The sequence below is a fragment of the Neopsephotus bourkii genome, unplaced genomic scaffold (assembly GCF_033783945.1).
Source record: "Neopsephotus bourkii isolate Nb327-2 ecotype Australia unplaced genomic scaffold, CSIRO-AGI_Nbou_v1 NB_1663, whole genome shotgun sequence".
Lineage (NCBI taxonomy): Eukaryota > Metazoa > Chordata > Aves > Psittaciformes > Psittacidae > Neopsephotus > Neopsephotus bourkii.
Window position 1 is genome coordinate 7,385,836 of NW_026902137.1, and position 23,023 is coordinate 7,408,858.

Here is a 23,023-nt window from a genome sequence, read left to right on the forward strand (position 1 = left end):
GTCTGTCTTGTATGGGTTGTTCTGTTTTACACTGACAATTTAATGAACATAACATGACTTCCCCCTGCTAAGCAATAAATAACAGGTACTCCAGGCTTATCCATTGCTATCTATACAGCTCCAATAAAACACACACTGTTTCAGGTCACTGCAGTTGAGAGAAAGGTAATGTTTGGACAATGTGTTTGCTGCATTGAACATCTCGGTTCCTACTTTCAGTTGTGTTCCCTTTATCTCAAGGCCTAGTGAATGGCTGACAGCATTATGAGTGAATACAAAATAATATGTTCTCTATGGAACAAAAAGAATAAAGATTACCTTTTTTGCTGGTTTTCCTTCACAATTTAAATGATTCCTTGTTGAAACTATAGTTCTGTTGATTCTTCAGTCCTGGAAGCTGCGCCCAGCTCTGCCACAATTAAGATGGATTTTCTGAGGACCAAAAAGATGAGAAGGGTGAAATTAAGTATGATAATGTGGGCTAAACAGGAAATATTCCTACAAGTATGAATGGAATTCTTACTCATTTGCATGGTGAGACACTGGAACATGTTGCCCCATCCTTGGCAGTGTTCAAGGCCAGGCTGGACAGGGCTTGAACCAACCTGGTCTAGTGGGAAGTGTCCCTGCTCAGGCACGGGTTGGAACTGGATGAGCTTTAAGGTCCCTTCCAACCCAAACTATTCTGTATTTCTATAAAATATTGATAAAATGATAGCAGAGTCCCTTAGGTAGAGTCCTGATCACCTGGGACTTAAAAAGCACACAACCTGACTGAACAAAATTGAGCTATTGAATTACTTAGCTTGGAGAAGAGAAGGCTGCGTGGAGACCTTATAGCAGCCTTCCAGTATCTGAAGGGGGCCTATAGGGATGCTGGGGATGGACTCTTCATTAGGGACTGTAGTGATAGGACAAGGGGTAATGGGTTAAAACTTAAACAGGGGAAGTTTAGATTGGATATAAGGAAGAAATTCTTTCCCTTTAGGGTGGTGAGGCACTGGAATGGGTTGCCCAGGGAGGTTGTGAATGCTCCGCCTTGGGTGGCAGGATTTAGTGCGAGGTGACCCTGCCCACGGCAGGGAGATTGGAACTTGATGATCTTAAGGTCCTTTCCAACCCTAACTATTCTATGATTCTACCTACAGGAACAAGAGGTTAAACCCATGGGTTATACCAGTCAGTATGTTACAGGATCGTTATAATAATCCCACTGGGGTTTAAGATCTACTAATATTAAAAAAAAAATATTGATATATTAATGTATTTTTTTCTTAATCTATCATATAGAACCACTTAACCATTGGGTTAAACTCTTTATAGTTATATAGCGAAAGGGCAGACCTTTCCCAAAGGAAACTGCAATCCAGAACTTGATCAAGTTTTTGGAGGGTGGTGGCATTTGCCCCAGCTCCTACCACAGGAGGCCAGCTAGTGTAGACAAACCAGACAAAAAGAAAACCAACAAACCCAGGCCTACAGTTGTTAGGCTGCACATTCCAGGACCAAACCCTGAACAAATGGCTCAGATTCTCTATTTCCAGCTTGATTGGAAAGAAACCGTAAACCTGATCCTGACACTTCTAAGCTGACCTTAACCATTGCCTATCCTGCTCCAGTTTGTCTCAACCAAGGTGCTGGTGCTTTAAGGAACTCTCCAATTGCCAGTAATTAAAGGTAGTTAGCACCTCCCTGGCTAGTGTGAACAGCAAAGGGTTACAACTACTTTTCCAGTCAACCTGGAGCAGCCAAGCTGCTCTAAATAGAGCTGTTTTTCCTAAGAACTCAAAGCTCTCTTGGAGCTCTTTACCAATCCCTTCTGGTACTCATGATTCACTGTTTGAAAAATACTTCTCCATGCCAAAATAATGACTCATTTTGTAAAATGTCAATTAATGCCCTGCAGAGTCTGCAAAAAATAAAAAAAGGTCTGTTTTTAATGAATTAGGAATAAAATTAGTAATTAATGTTTGAATCCAGTGATTATTTTCTTGATCCTGCTTAAAATTAAATTTGGTTGCAAGCACTTTGAAGGCAATGAGCAAAGACTCATTATTATTTAATCAGCTTTAAATGACTTACATAATTACTTACATCAGTGACGTATTTTCATCTTGAGATAATTAAAAATAATTAGTATGGCTTTATCCCAGTTTTAATGTGCAAAATCAAATTCGTATTATTAGTGGGGCTTGAATACTTGCTTTTTTGATGGAATTTATCTGGAAATTATTGCACAGAAGTTAATGAAGCTATCACACAAATGCAGCGCTTGGAATGGACGCATCATTTATTTCTGATCCCACGTGAACTCAGTTCTGTTTTATTTTAGAGGAGATTTTAATAAAGTTTTGTGAAATAGAAACAATTTTATAGCTAGTGCAACACAGTGTCTTGCTCCAAGAAATAAGAAGCTTTGGGTCCTATTCTGTTCCTACTCTGGTGTAAATCAAATGTAGATTCCCTAAATTTGGTGGAATCACAATGCTATAGAGCATACATAACCCAAACCCAGCAACAACCAACAGGCTTGAGCTGAGCTACCTGAAAGGCTTTGTGCTTAAGTAGGAAGTCAAGATTAGGAAAATAGTGGAAGCATTTTTACCTTTTAAAGCAATCTAACTTTAAAAGGCAATTTAGTTGCCTTTAAAAGCAGTTTAACAGATAAAAAGGAGGAGCCAATATAATGGAATTAGCCAGAAGTACTTTATGGACTACATTTATTACCATATCTCATTAGAGAATTACAGGAGGGTTTTGAGATGCAGTCTAGACCATGGCTGTGGTTCCCTTATTTTTATAAAGAGGAGATAATTACAAAGTTCGGAACAGAAGTTTGCCAGCTCTTAGAATCTTGGGGGTTTCACACCTACTTCTTAAACAATCCTTATTTACCAACATCCTCCTCTAGCTTTAGAGGTTAGTGAGGGCCTCAGCTGGATTTCTACCACCAGGTAGTCAACATAGGGCTGTATTTAGTGGTACTCTCATATTTCATCTTGTATTACACATACTTTTGACCATACTACTCTCCCCAGAGATGCTGCAGTGAAATAAACAGTTTCTTCCCTTGCTCACTAAGGATATTATCTCTACTGCCAGGCCTTGGAAGGGCTCTCACCTCCCAGTCTGTGGCTGCCAGCTCTGGGATACAGCACATGCTGTATCTGCTTCTCCTCTAACTCAAGTTCCTGACTAGCTTCCAATAATATTGAAATGTACTGATGCCCACAGCATCTCTCTTAAGTAAGAAACACTGCTTCTCGACTGCACAACTGGGAAATGACAACAAGAGCTCAGAGACTTCGTTTCAACTGAAATGTCTGCATTAGAATTGTCAAATGACAAAAAGTAGTTTTCACACTGGATAGGTGTGACCAGCACTGCACTTCTCAGATCTGTCTTGGGGCCTGCCAGGACTTGTTCACTGATGATTTGAAAAAAGGGATAAATAGGCTTGTGAAAAAAATTCAACTTAGAAAATGTTTTTCTGAGTAACAAAATCCAAGGGCAAGTGAACAGAGCTGCAACAGAGCATTGCAGGAATAAGCGGCTCAAGTGATTAAATGGCAATTAAAATTCACCATCAATAACTGCAGAGTACTGGTCACACAAAAAAAAAGTGATGAGGCACTGGATGTACAAAGTCAGGTTTTAAATGTGGACCACTGCCTGGAAAGTTTAGCTCAGAATTCCATGGCAATCATAGTGAAACTAGAACAATAGAGCATTGGAAAAGAAACCGTAGCAGAAAACCTCACTAATTGCAAGGTGCCCTGAAACTTAAGCAGTACAAGAACTGTTCTTATGGTTGAGGCCTCCAAACTCTTTTGAAGAACCCTGAGAACCTGCATGCAAGCAGTATGCCCAGTGCCATACAAGAAGTTTCTCTTGCAGCATGGAAATAACTGTGTTTCACAGGAGCCTAGGCTTTCTCCTTACTTTATATTCTGTGACTGTTCCTCCTGCTCTTCCTTTCTGTATACACCCCAAGAAAGCTTCTTGTTAAGCAGCTCTGGGCTTCTCCCTCCATCAAGTGAGTTTCCTTTAGTTTGTAGGTTTCTCCCCATGAAAAAATGTCAGCAATACTGTTTAGAATCTGCATTAACCTTATAGTTAAGACCAGAGTCTGATCTCAAAGAGATGAAAAAAAGCCATAGGAAGCCACCTATTTTTAGCTTCTTTCCTCATTACTAGATAAGGTTTATTCATGGATAAATATAAATTCTAAAAACCATTAAATCTCACAGAAATACCTGTATTTAGCAGCAGTAAGTAAAAACACTGCTGGTTTCAACAGCCTGTTTCAGACAGAAAAACAGTCAGGGGGAAAGAATTTATGACAAGTAGCCACAACTTACAAAACCACAGTCCCACTTAGTATATCCTCTTTTTGATAAAGGTTCCAGGAAACTTCCCAATTTTCAATTAGTAATGGAATTAAAGCCACAAGTCCAGCATACCTCTGCATTAGCAATCCATAGCAACTACAGGGCGTGTGCATTTACTGGCTGATAAATAACCATTGCATGGGAAGAAATATAGAGGAGGTAAATTACACGGCAAGAGAGCAAAGGAAAGAATAAGACTCATCTCTTTCTCAGCCTGAAACAACTTCTGCTGGGCCAAGCCACCTTGCTTATGGCTTCTAGTAAGTTGCTGGTTGTCAGCACACAGTCTGTGCAGGCAGTTTCTCCTCCTTAACCAGCCAGCTACTAGCTAAGCACCAAAGCTGTGTTCTTATCACAGTTGGAAACATACTTCTGAATTCCTGTTTAAGGAATTCATAAAAGGACACAAGCACTGTTCCAAATTAATGCCTTACTAGATGTGAATTTGCACTGTCAAGATTTTGAAAAATGGTAGGGGCTGCAGAATTAAAACTAAACAACCTTATTAATCAAAGACATTTCCAGCATCTCTTTACAATTACGCTGTCCATACCTAAAGCTGAAAGGAGAATGCATTAAGAATACTAGGCTAAGTTTTCAATATTGGCTGAAGTAGTTGGATCCCCTAAAGAGAGAAAAGAAGTAAATATTGAGATAGCTCCACCAGGATAAATTGGATGGGTTTGATGGTAGGACATTTCAAAAGATTAATCCCTGTAGCTATACACACACACATAAAATAATGAGTTTTCTGAAAGAGATACATAGAGAACTTAGCTTTCCTATGCAGAAAGATTCAACAGACCCTGTAATGACAAAGCAGGCCAGTTAGTTGTAACTGCTTTAAACTGGTCTTCCTGGCGATACTCTTTACTGCAGCTGACACTGACACTCAAATAGGTATGAAATTGTTTCTCACCTTTGAAAGCCACCAGAAATGAAGGAAATCCCTTCCAGGCTTGCTCTCTCCAAATAAATTTTCCCCACTTATGAGTAAGAAGCAAATAATCCAGGAACCACAGGAAATAGGTTTTGGAAAGCAATTTTTTATCAATACAACTCAATGATCACTATTAAAGGTGATTCTTAAAAATGAATTTCACTGGTCACATCTTTTTCCATATTATATCATTCACATGATTTGTTGCATAAAATCTCTCCAGTAATATTACTTCCACCCCCCCATTGCTCATCTGGAGAAATCAGAGTTGATGGACTACTCCATGAGGAGTCTCTACAGACTCCCCATAACTAGCTTTAAAATTGGTCAGCCTCACTAGTTTCAGACAGTCCAGCCTGTAAAAGTCTTCAGACACACTGAGAGGTTCCATGTGTGTCTCAAAACCAACATACACAGCAAACTGCCATCTGTGTAAAACTGCAAAATCCCTCAAAATAGATCTAAAAGACAGCAAAACCCTCTACTCCCACTCCTTCCACATTACTGTCAAATACATTCAGCACAACCTGAATGTATTCATAGGAGTATCACCAACAACTAAAGTTGATACTAGCAGGTGCTGAAACATAATGTCTTTTCCATACACTCCAACTACACTAAAGTGGCAGAGGCTTGGGACTGTCAAACTATTCAGTTATTGATTGGCCTTTAGACAGAGAACATTTGTTTCCAGTTTCTCACTTTAACCCTGTGTTCCAATAAACTCACTAGAGTTAGTGCTCAGAATAGGCTGCATGTTGAAAGATTAACTAAGTCAGATGGTAAGACTAAGTGCACAACCTGTGCTCTCTCTTCCCAATTGCTTATAGTTCATCAATTCTTGCAGTAAAAAAATAAAAGTGAAAAAAGGTAAAAGTCTCAGCCAGAGCAGCGTTAAAAGGGGATTTGTGTTTTAACCACCTTCGTTTTTCTTCCCCTTTTTCACAAAACAGTGAAGAGCATGGGACTGCCAAGGGGGACACTGAGGCATTCTCTCATTTCCTGACTGAAAGTACCATATGAGATGACTGCTTCACAAAACGATGTCAGGATGCATTATTTCCTGCTTAAGCTTGCTTCCTCACAGGAAGAACGATCATTTGATATTAAAGTCACTTCTAAAGGATCAGTGGCTAATCCTACAGATGAATCCCATCAACAAGATCTAAAAAGTTTTTGGCTAAGCCTTTTAAAAATGTGTCTCTGATGAAAGCAGCAAAAGTTCAGTCAGTATAAGAGGAAGGAAAATTTGGCTCCCTGCATTCAGATCACCCTGTATACAGCTGGTTTAGGTCCTGCTGTAAGTGCTGCAGTATGGTTTAATGTGGGATGCTGTAGAACAAAGATGAAAATATGCCAGATTGTAAATGAATAAATTCTTTTTTGCTATTTATAGTTTCTTCACAATATTCTAGCTTATATGGAAGAGATTTTTAATAACTGTCTTTGCAGAACCACAAAACATCATCACTTTATACATACATCGAGGAGAGGCTGGCATCCACCCAAGTGATTGACACGTCCTGCAATACTGAAATCCTTAGCTCTTGTTTAGTCCTTCCCTAGACAAAGCTTCTACAGAAAACAGCAGATTTTTATTAATTTAATTTAGTTCCCTAAAAATCCCTTCCTTTGGTTGTAGGTGCTGCTTGGCAAAGCAGCTAATGTATGCTTAAACATAAGGTCAAACAGGCTGGTTGCCTAAGAGCAAGGGTACACAGTGTACATGGAGAGCCACTGCTAGAGCCAAAGAGGTCCAGCTTGCAGGGTTCCAGCCCCATCCCATGCAGTTTGGCTCTCATCCGACTTTTCTGTGAGCTGAATCAAGTCACTAACTCAGCAGAAATCTATTCATTCTTTCACTGGTGTGTTTCCTGCTCAGTTAGCAAGCTGAATCAGCTCACAGCAAGGTTCAATGCATCAGTACAAGGTGATGGAGGAAAGCACAGAGTGAGGAGTGGGGGAAGCCGTCTGTCCTCCTTTGAGCAGAAATGAGCTGTTGTATTGCCTTTTCTGCACTGTGTAACTCCACTCTGAGGTACTTCAGTTACATCTGGTATTCAGCTTTCTGCAACTCTGGACACAGATGTACCTAAGAAAAGATTTTCCTGGTGGCCAGCTGAGGAGCGCAGCCACAGGCACTGTGACTATGAAGAAGCCTGCTGGCAGGTAAGGATGTCAACTATTGCAGGGGCTGACCATCACCTCCCTAGCTGCAGCTCTGTGCCCTACATCTGAACAAATGGCTCATGCCAGCACTTCTCCCCTGCTTCAGTGTGAAGCTGGAGGACTCACTATCCCACCATTGACTGCTGTTTGGTAAGCACACAAAGTTTGTGATAAAGTACTCAATGAGCAGCTGGCTAACCTACCCTGTCAGCTCTGCCTGTACCTCCACCAAAGGCATAGTGAAAACTGTCTGGTAACACCCATCATCTTTTGCATACTGATCACAGCCTTCAGTTTTAAACCTCAGGGGAGAGGAGAGGAAGATGAGGAGGTTAAGCGAGGTGAAGGACCCCATGAAAAGATGGAAATGATGGCTTCTTTTTCAGTATAAAGGAACACGATGGCCCTGTACTATTTAGAGATCTAGAAAGTATAATCTTGACAGTAAACCCAAAGGGTGAAAAACATTCAGATGAAAATCACTGCTGTCTTCACTGGGTTCATCCTTTGACTAACAGAAAAACCAGGTGCTATACAAGAGAACAGGAAAACAAGTGCAATCTTTCACTGACTCCCAGCTCAGCAAGATTGGCAAGTGTTTTTTCTGAAATAAAAGATCAATTCCCAGGCTAGAAGTAGAATCATTGGCAACTTCTATCATTGACAAGGTCCAGAGAGAAATCCTTTGTTAGTGGCACTACATCAGATCAAAACACATCTTCAGATGCTGTCAGTGAACCAGAAAGCAGGCAGAGGATTACACAGGGGGGAAAGAATAATCTTATGAGTCTCTGAAATGAGTGCCCCGCTGGTCTGCTGAATGTGGGCAAACCCCATGATTAAATCTGCTATCATTCCTGCTTTGCTGTCTGCTGTTGTCAGGCTTTATATCAAAAACAGATCAAAATCTTAATCTGCATTAATCTTGTACATCTGTAGAGGATAATTAAAAAAAAGAACAACACCCAAACTTACCAGGATGGGTTTGACTTTTTTCTAAATTATTTCCTGGTGACAGGCTTCTTACAATTATCTCTTCTGCTGCATTTGTTTTTTTTTCCTGTACTATGGAACATTTGGCTAATACATACGATACAAACATGCACATCTTCAGGGCATAACAAAATGCTCTGAGATCATTTGTTTACCAGAAACAGTTAATGGGATGAGCAGAGACCTACTGAGCATGGGAAAAGAATTCTATAAATTACTCTCTGCTCTTGAAGAAGTAAGAACATGAAAATCATTAAACACAAAATCCTTTACCCTTAAGCCCCACAGACAAGGTGGGGAATAAAAAGCTATTGCACTTCATTGTAAATATGAATGGAAACTATGAATAATGAAAAATAAGATTAAACATTGCTCCTAGTCTTCTTGTAGAGAAGAACTGGACAAAATTTTTCTGGCATATAGAGTCCATTGAGAGCATTGAGAAATTAGAGCACTGAAAGGATGGGAACAAGCACAATGTTAAGCCAACACTGTGCAAGGCTGCAGGCACCTGGTTGCAGGCTTGAAGGATTATTTTTGCCTGTCAAACACAAGCCAAACTCTCACAATGCTGTAACAGTACTTTCTGCTTTGCCTCCTTACTTAACAGCATTTTCCAGACACCACAATAGACAACACATAGTAGCATATGGAAGATAAACCTTTCTATTTTACTGGCTGGCAGATTCACTCCAAAGGTGGCTATACTTGAGCAGGGTCTTTTAATTAATTCTGCCTCTGAACTCAAGGCCACAACGAAAGGAAGCTATTGAAGGCAAAAATCAAGAGTTATCATTCCAAACTCATGTTTGGATAAATAAATACAGAAGATGGCTTACATATATGCCAGAATTTTCTGATGACAAAAGATCACAGAAGATATAATCATACCAAGGATTAAATTCTTAGGGTAAACATAAATGCCTTACAGAAATGATTCTTTCCAGTAAACAAAAGGTAATCATTATGCTCCCTTTCATGTGCAGTTGGCAGGAGTATTATTTAAACAGAGATATTTAAATTTAAATAGAGAAAACAAGGCACTTACTGTCGATATATGACTAGTTGAGAGGAACTGATGGCATTCAACTGTGCCTTTAGCCATTCAATCCAGCTGATTTTAAACTCTTGAATGGCCTGCGCTGAAACAGTCACTTCAGGAAACAAAAATAACAGTATAGACACAATTTATGTTGATCTATAGCATAAAGAGCTGTCGAAGAAGTTTAAGACATTGGCTAATGAAAGAATGTGTAAATTGTCCTCCTTTTATAGAACAGATAATTGACTTGTCTCCACTCACGAGTAGAGACAAGACCATGTGAACACTGATGGAAGCATGTCAGGACCCCCTGGACCAGGCTGCCAACCTACGATGAGTTAAGTTCTCTGAATGGTCAGATAAATAACTGGTATAGTAACAAGCCTGCACTAAGTCCATGGAGATCCGCATTGAAAAACCCTGCTTCTAGGGACCAGGTGACTGTACAGCTCACGAAAGGGCGGAGGCGTTTCGTTATTCCCCGTCGCTTGACCAGGAGATGGCGGTAATTCCCTTTGCATAAGTAAGAAAGCCTGAAGAATGTACTCTGAAATACAGACAAGGCGTTTAGGGGAGGGGGGAAGAAATTCAGAAAACAGCTTGCTAGAGCTATGTGAATAAAAATACATTGCAGATAGAGAAGGAATAGAGCTAAGCTCTTTTTCTTGTTTCTGTGACTATTTTTACTATTTCTTTGGTGTCTAAAAGAAAGACAAATTATTGGAAAGATATACAGCTCCCAGAGCTTTCACTGAGGTAGTATTTTTAGCACTAATCACATCTGCATATTGCAGAAAGAACAACACATTTCTAGCTGGCATTCAGCAGCTGTATGTTAATGTTATTTGTGAAAATATGCTCAAAAAGCCTGTACATTAGAAAGAACTTGAATATGCAAAAAGACCACCTTCCCTCAGGCACCTCCACAGCGAAACGCACAGTATTCCCGTACCATGGCTGTGACTCTAAACACAGAGCTTAGAAGCACCTCCTCCATGCTATTGCCCTTTAGTGTTGTACCCTTTTTCCCCCCTTGCAACTTTACACATAGAGCACATCAAATATTGAGCTATCCTTAGAGCATACCCAGGGTGCATTCTGTAAATCCTCTTCTGCCCCCGCCAACCTTCCCACCGTACTCACATCGCTCCTGAATTTGCCTTCTGAAAGAAGCAGTAGGAATTGTATGACTGTGTGTGAAATTCTTACTCTATGGCCTGCAAAAAGCATGTGCACAAAAAAAATCTTTTGAAATGGTTTATTTCCCTCGTTTTGCTCAGGTTCTATAAATATTCTACAGAGGAAATATCCAGACAAAACTGCTGAAAGATACAGTGAATTCAGTGTGGCTACTCAAAGGTACTAATGATAACCACATTTCAGAATCATATTTATTCTGGAAATAAAAGAGCTATACATTTATTAAATTACCATGACAGATCCATGTGTGGTATAATTGATGCTGCCCCATTAATCTCAATCCAGAAGACAGATGCTTATTTTTACCATCCAAGAATCTGGCAGAATGTATGGAGGAATCTAACAGTCCTCCTTTGTCTATGTAGAGTTAATATCTCAAAGGTAACGATGAATGTTCCTAGCAAACAGCTCACAGAAGCTCCCAAGAGAGACATTTTTACATCAAATATTCATTACACCATTACATATACACACTACCAATTAGCTAACAATGGGTTGTCACTGTAAGACAAGGTAAGGGACTTGCTGCAAATCATGTCTTGTGGGCTTTAAAAACCTTCAGCAGGACAGATGATGTAAGGACAGACTTAGAATAGGACCTTCTCTGCATCTTTGTCATTTTGCTTTCTATAGGTATATGTGATGACTTCAGCGGTCTGACTGAGCCCTGTGACTCTGTTGCCATATGCCTCTCAGAGAAAAAGCATTTATGCCTGTCTTGTCAGTCTAAATTCCTTCTACTGCCTAAACAGAACAATTCCTTAAGTTGTCTTTTTGCAGGCTGGCATTAGCTACTTCCACTATCACCCTATATATCCAGTCACTTCAAAGTTATGGCATCCTTCAGGCTTACATTGAAGCACTGCAGGTAGGACATCCTAAGTTCAATAGCTTTATGCTGTATCACTCTGTATCAATAAGGTATTTTGCAAGTAAATGCAAGCATACTCTGTGTGTGCTCCAAGCAAGCTGGCTGAACTTCATTTCAGGCCAAGAAGCTGAAAATTCACATTAGCACAGCCTGGAGCATGGTGGAGTAAATTCACATCACCCAGAGGGTAGAGGGTAAGTAATGCAATTCTTGTGCATCCACAAAAGCCAGTCCAGTTTTAGCTAGTTGTGGATGCACAGAGTCTCCACTTAGGATTTCTTTTTATCTTAAGGGGCAATGAAGTTCATTGTGATGGCTACAGATCAAACCTGTCTGAAGAGACTGTCAATGCCTTCAAAAGAGCTAGACCAGAAGTGGTACTGAAAGGGTTTTTGAGAAAACTTTTGCACAGTTCCATTGATTTCAGAAAGATTGCACTAGCATTTGGGTAGCTATTGCAATCTGTCACCAAGGAGAGTGACAACTGCTACTTCAGTGATAACATCTAATTAATTGCAGCCTTTAGTCTCTTAATGAATTGGAAACATATGTCAACACTAGGTACCTCAGTGCATCAGCTAGATGGAAGCACACTGCCATAGCATAAAAGAAAACACCACAGAAGAGGTTAGCATTCTATCTCCATTAGCCTTTTATCATCCTGTCTTATAGCAATCCAAAGACAGATATGACAGACTCTGCGTTAATATTTACTTGCTTTATAGTGTGTTATCATTTGCACGTCAAAAAGTGTTACTGTTAAACTTCACTATTTGATCAAGAGAAAAAGTGAAGACTTTCCTCCCATTAGCCAGTATTTACCCACACAGTTTACTTTCAGGAAGTTTCTTTAGAAACTTCTTACATTCTTTGTGTACTGCCCTCCTATAGCTTTGCTGCCAGTATTATATATTGATATATATAGTAGTATAACATCATTGATTGTATATAGGTTTAGATTTATACAGTTACCATCTGATGAAGTTCTGAAGATTCATCTCTTCAGTGCCAGCTTGCTGGGTTTACCCCCATACAGTCACAAATTCAAAGAAAATACAAGGCTATTAGCCTGAATACACCAAACAAATTACGAGTTAACTGGTTTTAGTGAGAGAATTGGTTAGCTCCAACAAATACAGGTGCCATAGCACAACTCAAGTCTGTGAGATCATATGACTAGCAGGCAAATTGAGAAGGTCCAGAAAATCACTGACCATTGCAGGCTTACTGCAAACTACTCTGCATATATATGGTATATATTAGTGATGATAAGCTTTAGAAGTTGTGTTTGTGTTGGATGTGATTACTATAACTGGAGTAATGTGCCACAGTGACAGTAAATCCTATTTATTTAACTTCAACCTAATATTCGATCATGAGAAGGAACTACTTCACAATGTCTTACCTAGTCTACCTCTTCATGTTTTCCTTTAAAAACGCCAATTTTCTTCCTTTTGTCTAATCAAGACAAACTGATTTAAATTTTCCAATATTTTGTAATCTATTCCCCAATTAACAAGCATAATTCTCCTTTTTAATGTGCCCTTTACAAAAGCTAAGCATTTGCAATTTCGGCCACACACCTGCTTGCTGCCTCCTTCCTTGATCCTACTCAGAAATCATATTTACAGCAACTATATATTCTTCAAAGTTTATGACAAAAAAACCTAAATCCCACTAGGGTCAGTGATTTCAAACACTGGTCAGGACAGCCAGCTTTGAAAACTACTTGGTATGTCATTCAATAAAAGGACATCCACTGCCATTCACCCAGAAGTTACAGCTTTTAGAGTACAGTGGAACATGTAGTTCCCCACATCTGGAAATCAGAATCAGGCTCACGCTCAACATCAATTTCCTTCCATGCTGACTTTCAGCTGATGTCATTCCAACCTGAGCACTGCATCGACAAATGTGTCCCTTTACTAACCATTCCAACTTTTTCCAAATGGCCTCTAATCTTGTAGGTTGTCAAGCCGCAGGATAAATAAAATCTGTCAATAGACAGCTTCAGCATCCTAAGTCCCTCTGTAATTCTCATTCCATCCAGTGTCACAGTAATTGCAGTTTCATGATTAATATCCTAGCCCAAGTACAGTCCTCCATCTGCATAAATATTTCCTGATCTGTCTTTTCACCTAGCCCTGGGAGATCAGTAATTGTTTTCTATTACAACTGTTTTACCATTTCAGTCTTTACCCTTAAGTTCAAGGTGTCTCTGAGTTGCTACCCATGTGAATGTTATTCCATTTTCAGCATAATGTCTTTCCTCATTTACCCTGTCATATCTCCTCCTCCTTCCTCAGTGAGAACTGCCTGTCCTTAAACTCTATCTGTAATGTAATATTACAGCCTATTTCCTGAACTGGCCACATTTCAGTTACTCCAATTATACCAGATTTGTCTCTAAGCAGCAGATGTCCTTGTTCTTCCAATCTTGTTTGCTGTTTCCTTCTCTGCCTCATCATGCCCTCCAGCACACAAAGTATTCACCTGCTAAGCAGTAAACAGAAGCTGATCTGCCTCATTCAAGCATTTTTCATACCTGTCTAAATGGAAGAGGGGGTTGTTTTGCAGTTACCTCTGTGAGAGAAACACATGATCTTAGATCAGACAGGGTTTAACCCCAGTTTCAGCAATAGGAGGTGCTCAGTTAAACCCTCTAACACAGACAAGGCAAAACAGCATTACACAGGAAAATCTTTCACCTATTTGTAGCTCTTGTAAGCTCCTAGAGTCAACACTAACTTTTCCCATTCAGCAGGAGGTCTGTATCAGTTGTAGAAGAGCATCAGTATCAGCTCCTGGCCACTAGTTGCTAGAAGCTAGAACATCAGCACACCTGTGAAAAGACAGGTCCAAAACTCATAGATGTCTGCAGAGATTTTCACTTCACTTGAGTGTTTCTGGATCTCCAACCAAGGTCTTTGCCATACAGCCTACAACATAGGTACGGAAATAAACAACAAAACCTATGTTTGCAAGAACACCATAATACGGTCTTTCATTGTCCTCAGGCTGGAACAATTAGAGCTCATCTCTCACTCTGTCTTTATTCCCCAGGAGATAGAAATGTAGTCTTGTATTTTCTAATTTACATCTCCAGAAAGCCTGACTGTACTAGTGCTGCAAGCCTAAACACCAGAGGTCGCTCTTCCTGCTCTAGGGAAATACAGCTTAACACCCAAGTTCATCAGTGGTAGTCATAAAAATGGCGCAAGGTTTTGCAGCTCACATACTCACCACACATTTGATTTCATTTTTATTTTACTTGAATACATGCATTGAATATGCATCAAGCAGGCTGTGCCAGCAGCATCATTCCAGAAACACATTTAACTTGACAGCCTGCTCAAGTGGAACAGCAGTGTTACTCGTTAGATATTGGACTGAAAGTCCTACCAAGGCAGAGACTTCCAGTGGAAGCTTTCCTTCTCCTCTCCAACCCAAGAACAGAGGAATTGGTATCCTCTAACTCAGCTGTGAGCAACACATCCCCATGCTGGATTCCAGTGAATGGAATCAGAATATGACAACCCAGATAAAGGACAGTTTTGTTTCTCAGAATATGCAAATAGGAGTAAAACTATAATCTGCTGTCTGCAAGCTCAATAAAACCAAATCAAGCTGTCTGTATAGACTTGCTCTCACTGGTATTAATTTCTGACCTACTATGGGTTTAGTTTAAATTTATGATCTAACCACATTCAAATTACAGAGCAATGGCATGTATGAATTTGTCCTTCAAGAACTTCATTCATATACAAAGTACATTTTGTGTCCATTTCCTTGCATTAACAAAAAAACAAACAAACAAAAAAAAATAGAACATTTAGCATTTTTAAGTGCCTACAAATAAGTTGAAAGGATGCTAAAAAACCTCCAACAAACCCATGTTAGAAGCATGATTAAACATTCTGTAACAGAAACATGTGAAGTATCAGTGGCATGAGAGACTTCCCTAAAAAGCATCACAGGGTTTTCACTGTGCCATCTCTGAGGGAACAATAAAATATCCTGAAGCCCTGAGAAAGCAAAGTCAGGTACATGACTACTTAGTAATTCAAGTACGAGTGAAGAAAAAATATTATTAGAAATACCTTTTTCCTCTACTTCTCACAAGTTTAACCGATTTCTAGGGCTGAAGAGAAGCATAAGTTAGCAAGGACATAGCTACGGTGCATATAAAACATCTAACTCGTATTAGCTCTCCTGTACTCTATAAATGGTAAATGACCCTCACAACTCCCAGGCTAAATAACTAGCCCAATTTTACAGTGGAAAACTGCCAGCTCAAGTACTTACTCTGACATGAGGTTAGCTATTCGTTTTCACTCTGCTACCTAGACTGAAGCAGAAGACACCTTGCCTTGATGAAAGTCAGATGCAAGAGATAGAAAATAGCGAGGCCTCAAACACCCATCTTTCTGCTGTCTTATTCGCAGAAGAGGAAGAGGAGATGAGAAATTTTGAGAAGCCTGTTGTGGAGCACTGTGCTCTGCTCCTCGTGTGAGGCTGGGCTGCTCACCAGCAGTGAACTCGGCTTTCCTCCCCTCTATTTGGTTTGTCAGACTTGCTGCAGAGACGAGAGATGCTGCAGTCCCACTGCATTTATATCATTACAGGTGTAACAAAATTCTCTCTGAACCAGCCCTCTGCTTAGAGCAGCACGAGAACCATGTGGAACAAGAAAAGCTTGCTACTGGTATTTACATTTATGCCACAGGTGCCAAGCACCAGATCAGAAAGACAACAGTACTGCACCCAAAGCTGCCCTGACTCCAAGAGAACCTTGTCCTGTCCCCTTAGCTCCCCAAGGTGCCCAGTTCAGTGGAGGTGTCTGCAGTTTCCACGAAGGTTATCGAGAAGCTATTTTATACCTGTTCACTTCCAGACTGCATCCAAACCAAAAATTTTCATGGAAAGTTTTAGCAATCCTGACTTAATGCCTTATAATGGCCATTATTAGTCCCAACTGACCAGAAAAAAAAAAAAAAAAAAGGCAAATATCACCTTTCCTTCAAGCTTACAAGTATTTTCTGTTGCTAGAAAGGAGATGTGATTTCCTTCCTTAGGATAGGTGGTTTCCTTGGTTTCCTGGCAAGAAACACGTATATTTACAATACTAAACCCTTAGTCAAGTATATGTTGCCAAACATTCGTGTCCTAGAAATACTGCTGTTTCCGATTAGTTATTACACCAGCTATGCATAATGCCATATGGCCTTAATAACATGCCTGTCACTTTAGAGAGTAATTACTTCAATTTTGGCAGCATTAATCTGCAATATTTGCTGTCTCTTTGGATGACATCGCAATGGTGCAATGCAAAAGTGATCAACATCTCCCAGGCTGTGAGAAAGGCAGTGTCTGAGCAGATTATGATTTAAACCAGGCAAGGGCATTTTTCTTAAAAAACAATAAAATATCTGCACTAGTGCTATTTTAGGCATATTTGGGAAGGGAGGAAGGGATTGCATTACTCATACAGAACTGCTGAAATCCCCCAGGCTTCAAAACTTGAATATGAAAAAAAAAAAAATAATGCAGAAAAATCCCTGCCTGTTTCCAGATAACTCCAAAAAAGTAAAAAATACGACTGCTAAACTAGAGAAAATAATTTAGTATTCTATTCTGTGGCCAACAAACCAGCTAATGGACAACACGTATATTTGTTGGCTAAGGACAGACTTTAAATCCTCTTACCAATCTAGTTCTGGAGGATTCTAATTTTAACTGCTTGATGAAAGATTCTGTAGTTTTGGAACTGATGAGAGATTCTCTACCAGAGCCAATGAGCTGGCTGTGGCCACCCTCTAGGTATTGCAAAACTGCTTCATCAGTTTGTGAAGCATTAGTTCACATTAGTTCATATATACCAGTGTAGTCTCAAATGACTTATGACCTGATTTGGTCTCACTGTCCATGTACTGAAGTGATGTCTGCCACTATTTTAATTACTTGCAAGTCTGAGAAGTGGAAAGAGAAGTCAGAATTTGTTAGCCTGCACAAACACCAAGTAAAATGAACATGCTGAAAGCCTGGACTTACGTTCGCTTCATCCTGTGCATACATAGACTAATATCCCTTCAAGACCTACATACGTTCTTAGCATTACTACCATCAGCATTCTTGCTGATGTGAATGGAAGTCAAGTCAGCATATGAGTGAGCAGAACAACATTATCATGAGGCAGGACAAAAAGCTCAGAGATAGTACAGGGCTGTAGCATATTTATATCTTGCTTGTCAAATCACTCACAGGAACCTGTGGGAACCCAGTGGTATCAATCAGCTTTGATATATGATTGTACTTCAAAAGATCATTCTATGATTAATATGTAAAATATCTTTCCTAGTCAGAAAGAAAGTCCACCTGCTGTAAAAGACCAACAAAGCCTTCACTTGCCATCCTGTCATCTTCAGTCCTGATCATTAGCACACTACCTCAGTGCACTTGAGCACTTGTAGAAACTGCATATACTCAATAGCCTAGATGTTATATCCATATATTTACCATTATCCATACACTTACACCCATTTAACATACTCTATATGTTTGTCAGTGGATGGTCCTATTCCAGATTTTTACACAGGTTTTTCCTGGATAAACCTTTACAGTTCTACATTAAATTTGGATAGAACCATGTGATATGCTACACTGATGTTCTATAAACTATATACATAGCAACACAAATGATCACATTCCATCTGTCAGTTGGACATACATGTAGAGGAAATTACAAGCAGGGATATGATTAATGCACTTGCGTGGAATCCAAACCCTTATTTGTCATTACCAGCACACTGGTTAATGCTCAACAGAGAACATCTCTACACTGAAAGGCAGGGAATTCAGCTATGCAACAAAGTTGTGGTGTTCCTAATGAGAGAAGTCACTTCGGATTTCCAAAGATTCCACTGAAACAGAGTGGCCTCTGTCCCCATAGAATGACAGAGGCTCACAACAGAATTTGAATGGAGTGATATCAGACTTTGCCTGACTGCAGAGAAGACACAGGCTTATTTCTAGGCCTGGTAGTTGATTGTTCTATATGTCAATTATCTATCACTATGCACAAGAACATGCTGATCCACCTTTACCTCCAGCCACATATTTCATTGTAAATAAGGAACAGAGACATTCCTTCAGCACATTCTAATTTTCACATACCGCCACTCATGTCTGACACTATCACTACAGAGTAAGGGGTTTGTATAGGACACAATGATAAATGGTTCTTGTAAAACCACACAAGCTGATAAATGAAAGGCAGAAGGTGCTTTGGTATAAAAATCCCATGTCCAGGTGGGCACAAGGCTACAAAATTAAACAGCACTGAAGATTCTGAAAGAAGTTAAGGTATTACCATGGCCAGTTCCAATAATAAAAACAGACTTTAGTTTTATGGAATATACCATAACATCCAGAGCAAAAGATTCTTTCTTTGGTGGTGTCTGCTGGCAATTTCAATGTCAAAATCCCTTATTTCTTTCACTGGTTGAGTCCAAACCCAAGCAGAATGCCTATACTACACACACTCCTTTGCTTCTGCTTGACTGCTCTCATCTGAGCACTACAAAACACTCAAGGACACTCACCTGCTTTTCATATCCTTGGATACAATCAAGCAATTCCTTAACAGTATTTCTATGGCATATGATCTAATCCTGTGTAAAGATTTTAGGTACCTTTGAGCAAGAAATCCTGCACAGCAGAAGTCACATAATCATATTAGTGAAGCTCTCCACAGGGACTAAATAGCCTTGTTGAGAAGAACTTTGCTGAGCAGGGCTGCTCAAGTCAAGCCTGGCAGCTCCCTAGTGGTAATTCAGGTGGCTGCTTTGTGCTGTGTAGACACCCCTGCACAGTACCCAAGATCTGGATCACTCACAGCTTTGCTTCTGCTCTTTCTTTCCCCAGGCTGACCAGTTCCACAGTCTTTTACTGCAGATAAAGAAATATGCTTCTGATGTGTGTCTGAATTAAAGCAATACTAACTCCTTCAATGCAGTCAGAAGAACTGCTGTGTACCTAAATGAAGATGTTTCCGCACACTAAAAAAGCAGGGACTGTGTTTTCTTACTATCACTGCAGAATTTGTGGCCACCTCATGAGGACTTTAACATAATTAAATGAAGTAAGAAGTGTGCTCATCACTGTTCAAGGGGACATCTGAGATTTTCCATTGCTAATGGAACATTTCTGCCCCTTTCATCACTGAAGTTAAGTCTGCTGTCAGAGGCAGCAAAATTACTGGTGCTACAGATCTATTATAAAGGTATTAGTGAAATATTCCAGTGTGGTTTCCTGCTTACACATGCTCTAGAATACCCCTTACCACAGAAGTATGTTGCTGAGATCAAACCTGAACTCCCAGCAAACAAGAAAGAATAACCCGAAAGAACAGAGTGATCTGTCTTCTATATGCAGTAAGCTGCATATAATGGTCTACACCAGGGCTAGGGAGCAGATGGACCTTCAACAAGAGTTCACAGGCAGAAATGAAACGGCAGAAGGGATTTGGGGTACCTGTAGTTGGGTCCCAGAGTAATATCACTTTCAGCAGCTTCTGCCAGCTCATCTTCTCTAGCAGCAAGGATTTGTGATACCTATCAGATCTTACACAAGCACAGCTGTCAGCTCATCACGTAACCCAGCCAAAAAGGAAAACTGCATTTGAAGTGCTCAGGAATTGTTTAGGATTGCTTTTACCATTCCTTACGGCAGTATTCTGTACTTCTAAGCCTTATGGGAAACGTTTGAATTATATCAACTACACCAGACTAGCATCCTTCAGTGTTTGTAGGATACTCCGATCCTGAATGATTCAGTTGCATTGCTGGGAATTTGACATTGCTCAATTCTAAGAAACTGCTTAGATTTAAAAGCTCTAATTCATTTGAGTTGCTGGGAATGATCAGTTTCTTCCTCCAAAAGATTTTACTAGGAGTTTATGGTGTAAAAAATACCTGAGATGTCACCAGCAGAACAGCTCCTCCAGCTGAACTGCTTGCTCAGAGCTCATTTCAGACAGGTGGGAAGTCATTATATACCAAAAAAAAAAAAAAAAAAATCACCAGGACATTATATTTTCTTTGCCTGCTTCCTTCCTTACAAAGACAGCAGCATCTACTGATGCAGGGATCCCAATAAACGGTATTCTTTATGAGGATGAGACTTACTGAAATCTGGAGTAATGAAAGCACATATTTTTCTCTGTCCTGTTCCTACAGCTGCTGGTGGTCTGAATCTGAAAACTCTCCATTGGTCCCTAGTGTAGAAATGAACGTAACACAAGGGAGCAAGGCAGGTGGGTGGCAACTGGAAAACAGCATTTCTGTAAGAAAACCCCCTAAATACAGCAGAACAAAGCTATATATTCAGAAAGTTTCAGGGACATACTTTTAGTTATTGAAACTGAATGGCATCCCCATGGATTTTGCAAACCTTGTCATACAAAGTCATTCTGATTGAATCACTGCACTCCAGAATGCTGGAGATAAAACATTCCTCAGAACTCAGACACAGAATCAATTTTCTGCAATTTAATTATTCACTATGCATCAAATATATACTAGGCTATGTGCATCTACACTATAATTATCAAATGCATACTTTGAGCCAGTAACAAATGAGAGATAAATCAGTTGGAGTAAATCTTGGTGAAAGAGACTTAAGTTAATGCTTTTGAGTCCATATTTAGAACAGGCTAAAAGAATGCATGTAGTTTTACTATTATTCAGCTGTCATGCAGTAACTCAATGAGCCACAGTAATTCAATTGTGTATCAGATCTTTAGTGGCTCATCCAATTATGTAAACAAGTTTAAAAGCATAATTATCACTCTTTGCATGTTGCAAGCACCCAACTTTTAAATTAACAGTCCTTTTATCTTTCTCAATAGCCAAGGGATACAAAATTACAGCATATTTAGGGAAGAAGCTAGATCCTACCTTAGTTTTGTTGTATTTTTCTTGCACAAATACAAATAGTTTAAATGAGAATTGTACATCTCAGTAAAGAAATCCTGTCCCTAAATACCCTTGTGGTTCTGTACTCAAATTACTTTCAGCCGTACTGCTCAGCCTTCCTGAAGATGGATGACAGCACTGTGACTGTTTGTTTCAAGGTTGCTATTAAGAAGGAACAAAATCAATCCTGTGGGTCAGCGCAGGAGCTACTGAGGGAATGCAGCACCTGGATACAGAGTGGAGTTCACAGCATTTATGCTACCAGGCTAGTCATTCTCTGTGGCAGTGTATAATTTCCCAAGACAGATCTGCCATTACACATCAGCCAGTGGTTGCAAACAGAAAGATTTATCAGCACATTAACAAATGCCTTTATGAAGAACAAGCAAATATTTCCCCTCAGTGAAATCAAGTATCAGTGGTGTGGCCACCAAATGTTCATCTGCATTCAAAAGGTGTCTATACTGAGATCAAGAGTCAGAGACTTTTTCAACAGTCGTAAAGCTCCAGAGGATCAAACTGTAGAAAGGGGACCCAAGGATTGACTGGAGGGTATGCAGAGCAGAGCAAAAGAATAAATATTAATGGCACTAGCACAAATCTATTTGTTTTGCAGAAGATTTTAAGATACCAGCACCACTTGTCTGATTATGATTGACAAACAAGTGGCAAGGAGATTCAGCATTGCCACTGCTGTGAATACCAAGGAAATACCCTCAGTTACCTGTGATCTCCAAAAATTCTTTCAAATATTACAGAAAACTATGGTTACAGATACATGCTGAAGACCGACAGAGGCATGACATTTGATGTAACCCCAGCCTAACTACTTCAGAAACACACACCCCTTGTTTAGACACATGAACACCTTTTTCTGCAAGCTTATTCTTACACACAAATATAACAGGAATAAGGTAATTCTTTTTTTATCCTTCCCAAGCTTATAGTGTAACTAGAAGAGAAGTATGAGGTGCTCTTAGCTGTCTATATACAATACAGTACCAATAACGAACCCTACAGAACCTTCATAAAGGGACCATGTCCCTCCAGTTTCTCTGTGTGAAAGCTTCCAAGTAGCTGCATTGCTGGAAAACTGATTTTCTTCTAAAACTGCTGTAAAGTGCAATGGGTGTTTCAAATGCAGCAGTGCACCATGGGTGCAATTTAACTTCCAAAATCCCATCTCTCTTCACAGACATCTATAAATCTTTGCCCTTTAGACCAGAACTATCATGCATCCCAGCCTGCTAAGCCCTCCTAATTTAATGACACACATTTATTTGGAAATACTGTAGCAGAACAGCTTCAAAAGCATTACTCTGGCATTATTACACTGTGAGAAATCATGGTTGTTTGGGGTCTTCTAGCCTAATTAGATTCTATTTTGTTCAGTCACCCTCAAATGAAACTTCTGTTTTCAAAGGATTTTGTGAACAGTCTGCT

General features: G+C 39.7%; 1 long non-coding RNA gene across 2 annotated transcripts in view; it reads right to left on the minus strand.

The window, feature by feature from the left end:
• Positions 1-299: 299 nt before the first annotated feature.
• The window catches only part of LOC133224255 (uncharacterized), a 154,280-nt gene continuing 131,556 nt past the window's right edge, over positions 300-23,023 (minus strand). The window contains exon 3 of one of the 2 annotated variants that reach the window (XR_009728809.1): positions 300-432. This is a non-coding gene — a long non-coding RNA (uncharacterized LOC133224255). The remainder of the gene's footprint in view (positions 433-23,023) is intronic. The other variant, XR_009728810.1, reaches the window with a different exon arrangement.